The sequence below is a fragment of the Morone saxatilis genome, unplaced genomic scaffold, assembly GCF_004916995.1.
Source record: "Morone saxatilis isolate NCDOM2014 unplaced genomic scaffold, NCSU_SB_2.0 Contig19, whole genome shotgun sequence".
NCBI lineage: Eukaryota > Metazoa > Chordata > Actinopteri > Moronidae > Morone > Morone saxatilis.
Window position 1 is genome coordinate 11824923 of NW_023339751.1, and position 9083 is coordinate 11834005.

At 44.0% G+C, this 9083-nt stretch overlaps 1 protein-coding gene across 2 annotated transcripts in view; it reads left to right on the top strand.

Moving 5' to 3' along the window:
* Positions 1-9083, top strand: part of zmiz1a (zinc finger, MIZ-type containing 1a) — a 94278-nt gene that overhangs the window by 20415 nt on the left and 64780 nt on the right. For both annotated transcript variants that reach the window (XM_035663885.1, XM_035663886.1), the window contains exon 2: positions 275-390. The gene's annotated coding sequence lies outside the window, so the exon portion shown is untranslated. The remainder of the gene's footprint in view (positions 1-274; positions 391-9083) is intronic.

Consider the following 9083-nt stretch of genomic DNA (forward strand, 5'->3'; position numbering starts at 1 on the left):
GGGAGGGGGGGGGGCATACAGGACTGCTGCAGTATACAGTCACAGCAGTGTGATAGGTGGTGCAGTTGTTCATTGGTTCATTGGCTTTCCGGCAGGGTTAGGAGGTAGAGTAAATGGGCAGTATAGCAAACTCCCTCATGGCTTCCTGCATACATTTTTCAGCACCGGGGTGTATTTCTCTGTGATACATTTGTCCTCTGTCTGAACCAGGTCCTCCCTGGCATTCCATTAAAAGAAATTTAACAGCCTTTTCCTCTGTCTTCCTTCCCCTCAGATCACCGCTTAAGGAGGGGTCAGTGAGGGACCGTGCGAGAGGAATACATGAAGGGCAGGGTGGGGGAGGGGGTGGCAACCACAGCGGCAGTACCACCAAGGTCAAAGTTCACACAGGTAAATAGATTTTTTTCTTTTAATCCACAGCTCAGTGTATGTGCACGCTCTTTGGTTCCGTCCTGGCTTTTTTCCCCCCCTGACACGGAGCAGACTTGGCACGCAAAGGCGAAGTGAGGGAGTAATGTGGCTGGTTTTGATTGGACCCTCCTGGGCTGGCGGCCGGGGAGGAACTGGGAACTGAGCAGTCTGCAGCTGCTGTTTATGAGGAGCTGTGCAGGATCTTGTTTGGCTCTGTCCAAAAAAACCCAGCCAGTCCCCACCGAGAAGCCCGTGACCACTGTCAATACTTGAAGAATTGAACAAAACCATGATGCTATGATTCAAGAACCATTCATTTCCCAAAAACTCACATTTTCTGGTTGTTTCTTTTTTTTTTTTTTTACAGTGGACTGATCTGGGAAAGTGGGGAGTATGGAAAAATATTCATGTGTTAACACAGAGTGACAAAAAGTTAATGGAACTGTAGCTTACCGATTTAGTGCATTTTTGGACTGTGTAACCATAGCCCTGACTGTAGACTCTATCCTACTTTACTTTCTAAAATTAACTACATTAACTACAGGCTGCTTTTTTCAGGCTGTTGTTTTAGGTAGCACATTATAGTGATTTTAGTTTAAATTGAATATCAGCGAACCAAAAATCATTTTTGAAGTATGTCCAGAGTGGTGAAAAACTCTGCCACCTAGCTCCAGTTTTACACTCCTTTTGCCTTTCCTCCTCTATTCTTTGCTACCAGGGATTAAGGAGTACTGGGGGTGGTGGTGGTGGTGGTGGTGGTGGGGGCAAATGGATAAATAAAGTGCTGGTTAATCTTCTGCAGTACGGTGTGTGTGTGTGTGTGTGTGTGAACACTGAGCATTGGCACCACCCGGGGAACATCTGCCTCGCACAAAAACACACACATGTGCACGTATATGCAGATAGACAGACACAGATACTGTACACACATGCACGACTAGCTGGGATCAGCCAAAGCGATAAGCACACGGACGTCAGAGCACAGAAAGCGACAGGTTTAACACACATACACACACAAATACACGCGTGCCGACCATCGGCGGAGTGACAAGTAATGCACAGTGAAAGAAAGAGGGACGCTGCCAGCCGACTGAACAGTGCTGCAGAATGTGACAGCACATGACTGCAGAGACATGAAAGTATAGGAAGACAAGTTTTACTGCGTTTCTCTGCTGCTGTCGTACTGTGTTAATCTTGCCTGGTATCCATGGACTCATATCTGTTCTTTTTTTTCTCCTTCTCTCACATTAACACATACACAGCGCACCAACAGTTGATCAAACAACTGTGCAATTGAGGCAGAATTTGGCCAGACAGCCAGCCAGGATGAGTAATGTAGAGCTCCTCCGGCTTAATTTGTTTAGAAAGCCTATCATCGCTGCAAACATGTTACAGACTGTTGCCGTTTACAGAGGAGTATTTTCCCCTGCAGCTTTAATTGGATGCATTTTTAATGTTAGCACCACATAGTGTGACCACTGTTGACACTGAACACTGTGGTCGTTGTGAGGCGAAGGAGTTGAGATTGAGGAGAGAGGAAGAGTGTGTGAGTGAGTGTGTAATGGCTGGGTGGATTCCTTCGGTGTGTCGTGTCCACACTCAAGGTGAAATTTATAGTTCTGCGTTAGAGGGTTATTGCTTAGCTACGGAGCCTATGCACTTAGCCCCTGTAGCTGACGTGCACATTGCAGCACAACAGTTACCGCTGAAACCAGTTGAGACTTCACAAAAACAATCTGAAAAATGTAGCGTGGACAGACATTGTTGTGTATGTGCACGTAGCGTTTTCAAATAAGCGGATGTTGTGGATGTAGTCTGAGCATGTTCCAGTTGGGTTATGCTCCTTTGGTGTGTTGTCTGCAAAGGATGTTGCAGCTCCGAGGGATTAGCTCACACCAAGGAAATTAGCATCCCATTCCCAGCCGTCTTTTTCATTTTTGTCTATATCTTTCCCTCCATTTTGCGTCCCACACCCTCTTCCGTTTTGTTCATTTCTCTCCCCCCCCCTCCTGTCTTTCCATCTTTTTCTTCTGCAGAGGTTTTTCTGAGGTAAATCTATTCATATGGTGGATAGAAGGGCATAAGAACTACTGCGTGTATATAGATATTATACTGTATGTTTGTGGCAGAGAGCGGGTGAGAGACATAGACGAAGACAGAACGAAGCAGAATATGAGTCTAATCAAGACTCATTCTCTAAGGAGTTTCACCTCAGGGCGCTGCAGCTTAGGAGACTGATGATATTCAAACGACAGGAATATGTATTTTTATCCTTGCTGGTTATATTCATTGTGGTTATCGTCTTATAGCCCATTTTTCACATACACAAGCTAGCCTTTTTTGGATTGTTGCTGCAAGAGGCATCTCACAAACAAGCAGAGGTATAAAGTGGTGAGAGTGGGAGGATGAGAGAGAACATTGTCTTCTCTTTTCCAGCTTAGGGACAGAGCAGAACAGGTTGTGTGAGGATACTTGCTATCCTTAACAACGTCTAACACTGCCTTAGGGCCACTGATGCAGCTGAGAGTTGTGTTGTACTGAGGAATATTTTCAACACATTCCTCAGTGTCAGATGGCATTCCCAGTACACTATAATTACCACACTAACACTTACTTTGTCATGTTTTGACATAATTAATGTAATAACTTAGATTCATCTCTTATAATGGTTTTCTGTAATAGATTTAGATTACTTCTTTTTTATTCGTTCACACAATTATGACTCATTAAACCTAATAAGTAATATACATGGGGTTGGTGTACAACTGAAATAGATCAGGAGGCATCAGGAAAGTGTTATCCTGGCTTTGGTTTCTTGCTTTTTCTTGCTTTTTCACAAAAGTAACATTGCATTGATGAGATCTACTAAAAATAAGTCAGGTGGGACAAGAAACAGCGGCAGTCAGATGATCATTCAGGATGTAAACAAACCCCCAGGCTAACCAAATTTAATTGGAAGACAAAACAAAGGAAAGAATAAATTATCATCCAGATTGTCCGTTCTAAACATTTTCTTGTGCAAAGATATCATCATGTTCCCAGATCTCAGCAATTACCAGAGTACAAAGTTATCATTACCAATAGATATAGTGGCCAAAACAACCAAAATAAGACCCAAGTTATAATAAACCGTAATTTTCCTTCAAATATCTCCAAATGTTGATGTAATCTAAAATGATATCACTCCAGTAGGCCGCCATCTTTGTGCGCCGGTTGGTCCATGATGTTATCCATCACTGGGTCTCTGTCTGGCGTCGTCAATTACCCAGAGGAAAATAACATTAGAGGCCTGAATGGGACACGGAGCCGTGGCAGGCCTGACATGGCTGTGTTATATGATTACACAACCTGTTGGCTGTCCGCCTGTCAAGTGTCTCCTGGCTCTGATGAATGGCTGTAATATGCCGCGCATCACAACACGCCACGCCACACACTCATTAATGGCTTCTCGTAATGGCCGGGACGTTCCTCCAATGCTGCGGCAGGAGTCACAGAGGGAAGGGGGGGGGAGGAGGAGGTGGTAGTTGTAGCGAGAGAGTGAGAAATGGCGTTCATGAATACTCCAACCTTGTCTCTGTGTTGCCATTCAAGGCAGTAAACAAAAGAAACATGGTGTCCTCATTTGAATAATTTCACAAAACGGTGCGGCAAGGCGCCAGCATCACAGCCACATGTAACTCTTAATGAATGACGGATAACAGAAATAGGATGAGGACAAAAAGCGAAGGGAGATGTAAGAATTATTATTTTTACAAGTGCCACACATATGTTTCTCAATTAGATACATTCTTGTCCATCTGTGGCCTATTTGCATAGATTATCAGAAATATGTGCAATGCGGCGTGCACGCCAGTGTGGGGGAACATTACAATGGAGATGCTTGAAAAAAAAAAAAAAGAAAGAAAAAAGAGAGATTGAATCTGTCGGATGCCATCTGAAGCTTAGCTGATTGCTCTTTCTTTCCGTGAATTAGGAGACACGCTACCCAAGATCCTCCAAACTACTCCACTCTCAGCTATAACAAACAGATTTGATTCTCATAGAGACACTGCTCCGAGAGGCTTTCGAATTAAACGGGTGAAAGTAGTTCTGAACAAGCTATTTTCTACCGAGTCTATGGGGGAGATGCTGTGTACCACTGGGTGTGTGGCAACAAAGTAAAGTAGTTTTTCACAAAGTGCACTGGCCATAGGGAAGTTATCTAAAACCTTCATGACCCTAAGCCACATTAGTTGGTGGTATTTATGGCTCTGGCAGACTTTTAGTGTGAAATGCCTACTGGGAAGCGTCAGCCACATTGCAGGAGCCCCATTGATAAGCACATTCTTTCTCTCGATTTGACACGTCTGTGCTCAGTATACTGTGCCTCAGCTTTGTCTTGTCATATATTTTGCGTTGTCTCACATTAAAGTCAGTATTTTTATAGAAAGAGACACAGATGTTAAGAGATTTTCTATTTCACCTTGCTCAGATGCTCAGACGTGCCAGCATTTTCATTGCTCGATACCGTGGAGGAAAGTACTGAACAGTGCTGCACCTGCAGTGTGTGTATGTGAGAGAGAAAAAGACAATCTCTGTATCCCTCTATCTGTGTGCCTGTGTTAGTGTATGTGTTTTTTTCTCACAGCTTGAGTTTCTCAGTTTGAAATGCAACACCTGCAGATGTGTCTTGTAAACTGCAGCCCCCAGCTTCTCTCCCATTCAGAGGGGACCATTGAAACAAAGCAATTAAAGTAGGTCTCTACATGGGGCGAAGATCTGGTGCGTGGGTGTGCCTTCTTGCGCATGAGTGTGTGACTGATTTTCCATTGTTTTAAACCCACAGTCTTTAAACTGAACAGCAAACAGACCTACGTTCCTGGAAGAGGACAGCTAGGCGCCAATCACAACATTAGCAGTTCTGTCATATTCATGTCTGTTTAAATATGGAGGTCAGAGGTCAATGACAACCTGTTGACACGGAGTAGATTTATGCAGGACACACACAACCATGCAAACACACAGGCAGCCACAGCCCAGTTTTTGGCGCAACACGTTATAGCAGTGGTTTCTTATTGCTGCTGATCTTTGGGTCCTTCCAGCTCCAGATACCAGAGCCTGAGTTATTCTCCGCTCCGCTCCCTGACCCTCCTAATTGAGACCGGCTGTGGCTGAGAAAGAGAGAGCTAAACAGACAGAGAGAGGGAGAACAGTCTTGTGCGAAAGAACGAGCAAAAGAACGAGAGCAAAGGAAAGAAGGCAAAGAGCTAGACCTGTGCAGGCCAATGCTGATCAAGTGGAGGATGGCTGTGTGGTCAACAGTTGGCCTCATGAAAGCCGAACCTCCTTCCTCCCCTCCGCCCTCTACCTCCTCCTCTCTGGCCACGAGCCAAACAGAGCCAAGTACAATGTAGCTTTTTAATATAGTATATGATCGCTGTAAGAAAGGAAAAAGATGAGGGAAACACTGTTCGGAGTGGGGAGAGAATTGCATAAAGGCAAATCAAACCAGAGGCTTGGGAAGAGGAGTGGTAAGCTTAGTGACAGCTGCATGCATGTCGTAGTGGGTGACGGTCTGTCCGTCTGTCAGAGCAGATATTTCTGTCTGTTTAGTGCTGCCTTACTGGCTGCCAGAGACACTCCTCATGTCATCGCTGGGTGCCTGCTGTCACTGGCTAAAAAGGAGAGAGGGAGTGGAGTGTGTACGTTTGCATGGGTGTGTGTGTGTGTGAGAGAGTGAGAGAGAGAGTGACAGAAAGAAACTCGAGCAGCTGTCTTGAAAGCTCCTCCACTCTGTCAGTACATCTCGAATCTGCTTTCCCCTGATACTTTCCTGGTAAGACAGTATTTCAGTCAGTTGTTTGGTCAGAAGTCCACCTTTCTGCTGTTAAAGGAACACCCTTTGGGGAAATTAGTGTGTTGCACAGCTTGTCTGTTAAGTGATGAGATCATAAACATTGTAGATACTCATATGTCCCCAGTGGATTCGTTTTTAATGCTTATATTTCAAGAAAGTCGATGCCAAAGTTCTGAAAACTTGACGGCACTTGTTTGTCGACAGTAACAGGTACCGGGAGTGCAGTTCCTCTGGACCTGTGGAGGCAGGATGTACACCTAGAAGTATTCTTGTCGGCCATTAAATGCCATAGACGGAAGAACGCCCACCAGCACGGAAGAATAACACGTTGTAGATGGCAACAAGTGCAGCTGTAGTGACAAACAGTAAAACATGTTGGAAAATGCTGCGCTTGGTTCAGGCAAGTGGTCGCGACTGCAGAGCGTGCAGGAGGAGAAGGACTCATCTGTAATGATGTGTGTTTTTGCATTGATATCAGCACAAACTGAGTCTCAAAATGACCACACACCACTGTGGTGCACTGGAATTTTATAACTCACCTATGAGCAGGATTCACAGACTGTGTGGAAACCTGATCTTTTCACATCACAGATTACAAAGAAAGGCATCAAAATGTGAAGGAAATGAATAAGACTCATGTATGCTATCTTTTAGTAGATACTGTGTTTTAGTTAAGCATATGACAACCAGAATGTATCTTTAGCATACTGTAAGCACAGTTTTGACTGACAGAAGTATCATCTTAGAAAGCGGCTGTAATGAAAGAACATGTTGGTAGGCGGCCGAGTCTGTGAGTTTTGTGTAGGAGGTACAATTTACATGAAATATTAAATAAAAATAGCACACTGTTTTAAAGTTCCTGGGTCAACTGAATGTGAGTGTGGGAGACAGTGTAGAGCTGAAATTCACTATGTGCAGTGGTTGCTCAACCAAAATAGTCTCCCAAATCAACCTCGCTGGTCTGTTCAGTGTATATGAAAGATATTTAATGTTTTCTAGTGATTATTGCAGGATAAAATAACATACAGCTGACAACTGTTTACTAAAAGGTTTGACCTCTTATTTAGGATAATAGTAGTCATAATGGCTGTTGGCTGCTATCATTTAACATACTGAAGAGAATGGATTCGCATGAAGCATGTGGATGATTTCAGTCTCTGCACTTCCAAGCGTGAAGGAAAAACTATTTTATATAATTACACAACCTGTGTTAAAAACACAACACACAACAACAAACAGACCCAGTTTGTCTCTTCTGGGCTCATGTAGAAACATTGCAGACTCAATGGTGGGCAACCTGCACAGTCTGTAGATATAAATGGCTGATTCTAAGGTAATAAAAACAACAATTCCTCCTCAGGATTCTTCAGGATTATACACTAATGAAAAAACATACTTATGAATATCATATTTCATTTATGCCAATAGATCATTCAAGATGTTTGGACTTTTAAATCGCAGGTTTTGGTTTCTTACTCATATGGTGGATTTTTGCCTTAAGTGCAGGCCATTGACTCTTTGATTGCAATCATCTGTTGTTGGGAGGGCTGTCGTCTGATTACAAACACATGTTTTTTCACCAACCAAGATGGCCATCGAGTGAGGTAATGGAATATTAAAAAAAATTATGAGCATTAGTAAGGCACTGGGCTGCACAGTGGCTCAGTGGTTACCATGATGGTCGAGGGTTTTCACCCACAAGGCAGCAGTGGCCTGTGTAAACTTTGCACATTCTCCTAGTCTGAGCATGTGTTTTCTCTGGGTGCTCTGGCTTTCATGCAGCTTGGGTGAACTGGGGACTCAAAACTGCTGGAACATGTGAAAGTGTGCAACCCTGAATGGGATAATTGAATGGAAAATGGAGAGATGGGTACTAAAAGTTCCTCGGACATCTCAGCTTTTCTTGACCTTTCTCTGACTGGTTTGTGGGTTCTCTCAACGAGACAACAATACTTGTATGATTTAATGAATCTAGGAAGCACGGTCACTTAATTCTCCAAATGTAATTCCCAGGCTGGAAAACCCCTGATTTTAGCAGCGGTATGAGCTTTCACAGTGACGTTGCCTATAATTTTGTGGCAGCCGTGACAACATTAGTCCAACTTTAGATTCTGTACTGTCAGTGTTAGCTTCCTCTGACAGCCATGTAACCGCACACCGGTGTTTATGTTCTTTAGGTTAACACGGTTATCTCTGTACGTAACCTGATCCCTCAACCTACATGGGCACTTGGCATACATGCGTGTGGTTGCGTGCGTGTGTATATGAAGTTGCAGCTGCAGGACCCGTCTCTCTCCAGAAAAGAGCTGCAGGGACTTGCCAGTATTTTCATTCCCTCTGGAGGCATTTCCGCACACTAACAAAGCCCGGTCTGCGTGATGAAACAGAGAGGAAGCAGCTTTTGTGAAGGGAGCAGTCGATTTTGATGTGTGTGTGTGCGCGTGTGTGTGTGCGCACATGCACTGTTGACCCTGGCTAACAGTTTGTTACATGTAGATTTACTTTTGAGCTTGTAATTCAGGCTGCTCCAGGCTCTTGTTTGCTGACAAGCCTACTGTAGAACAAGCCACCTCTGAATCCCATTCAGAAGACAAAGTTGCCCCCTGTTTGCCTCTAATTAACTGGTACAATACCTAGCTTGTTGGGTTGGTTAGTGTTTTTTTTACAGGGCTTGTTAACCACTGGCCTTTCACAGTCTTCACTTCCTGTGTAGCCACTGCCAAAAGGAAATGTGTGCTGTAGCCCAGGTCGCAATTCTCCAGGGTGTCTGGCTCTGGGAAGGGACTGAATTAAACCAATAATAGTAGAAAATTATCTCCTTTTTTTTTTTTTTTTT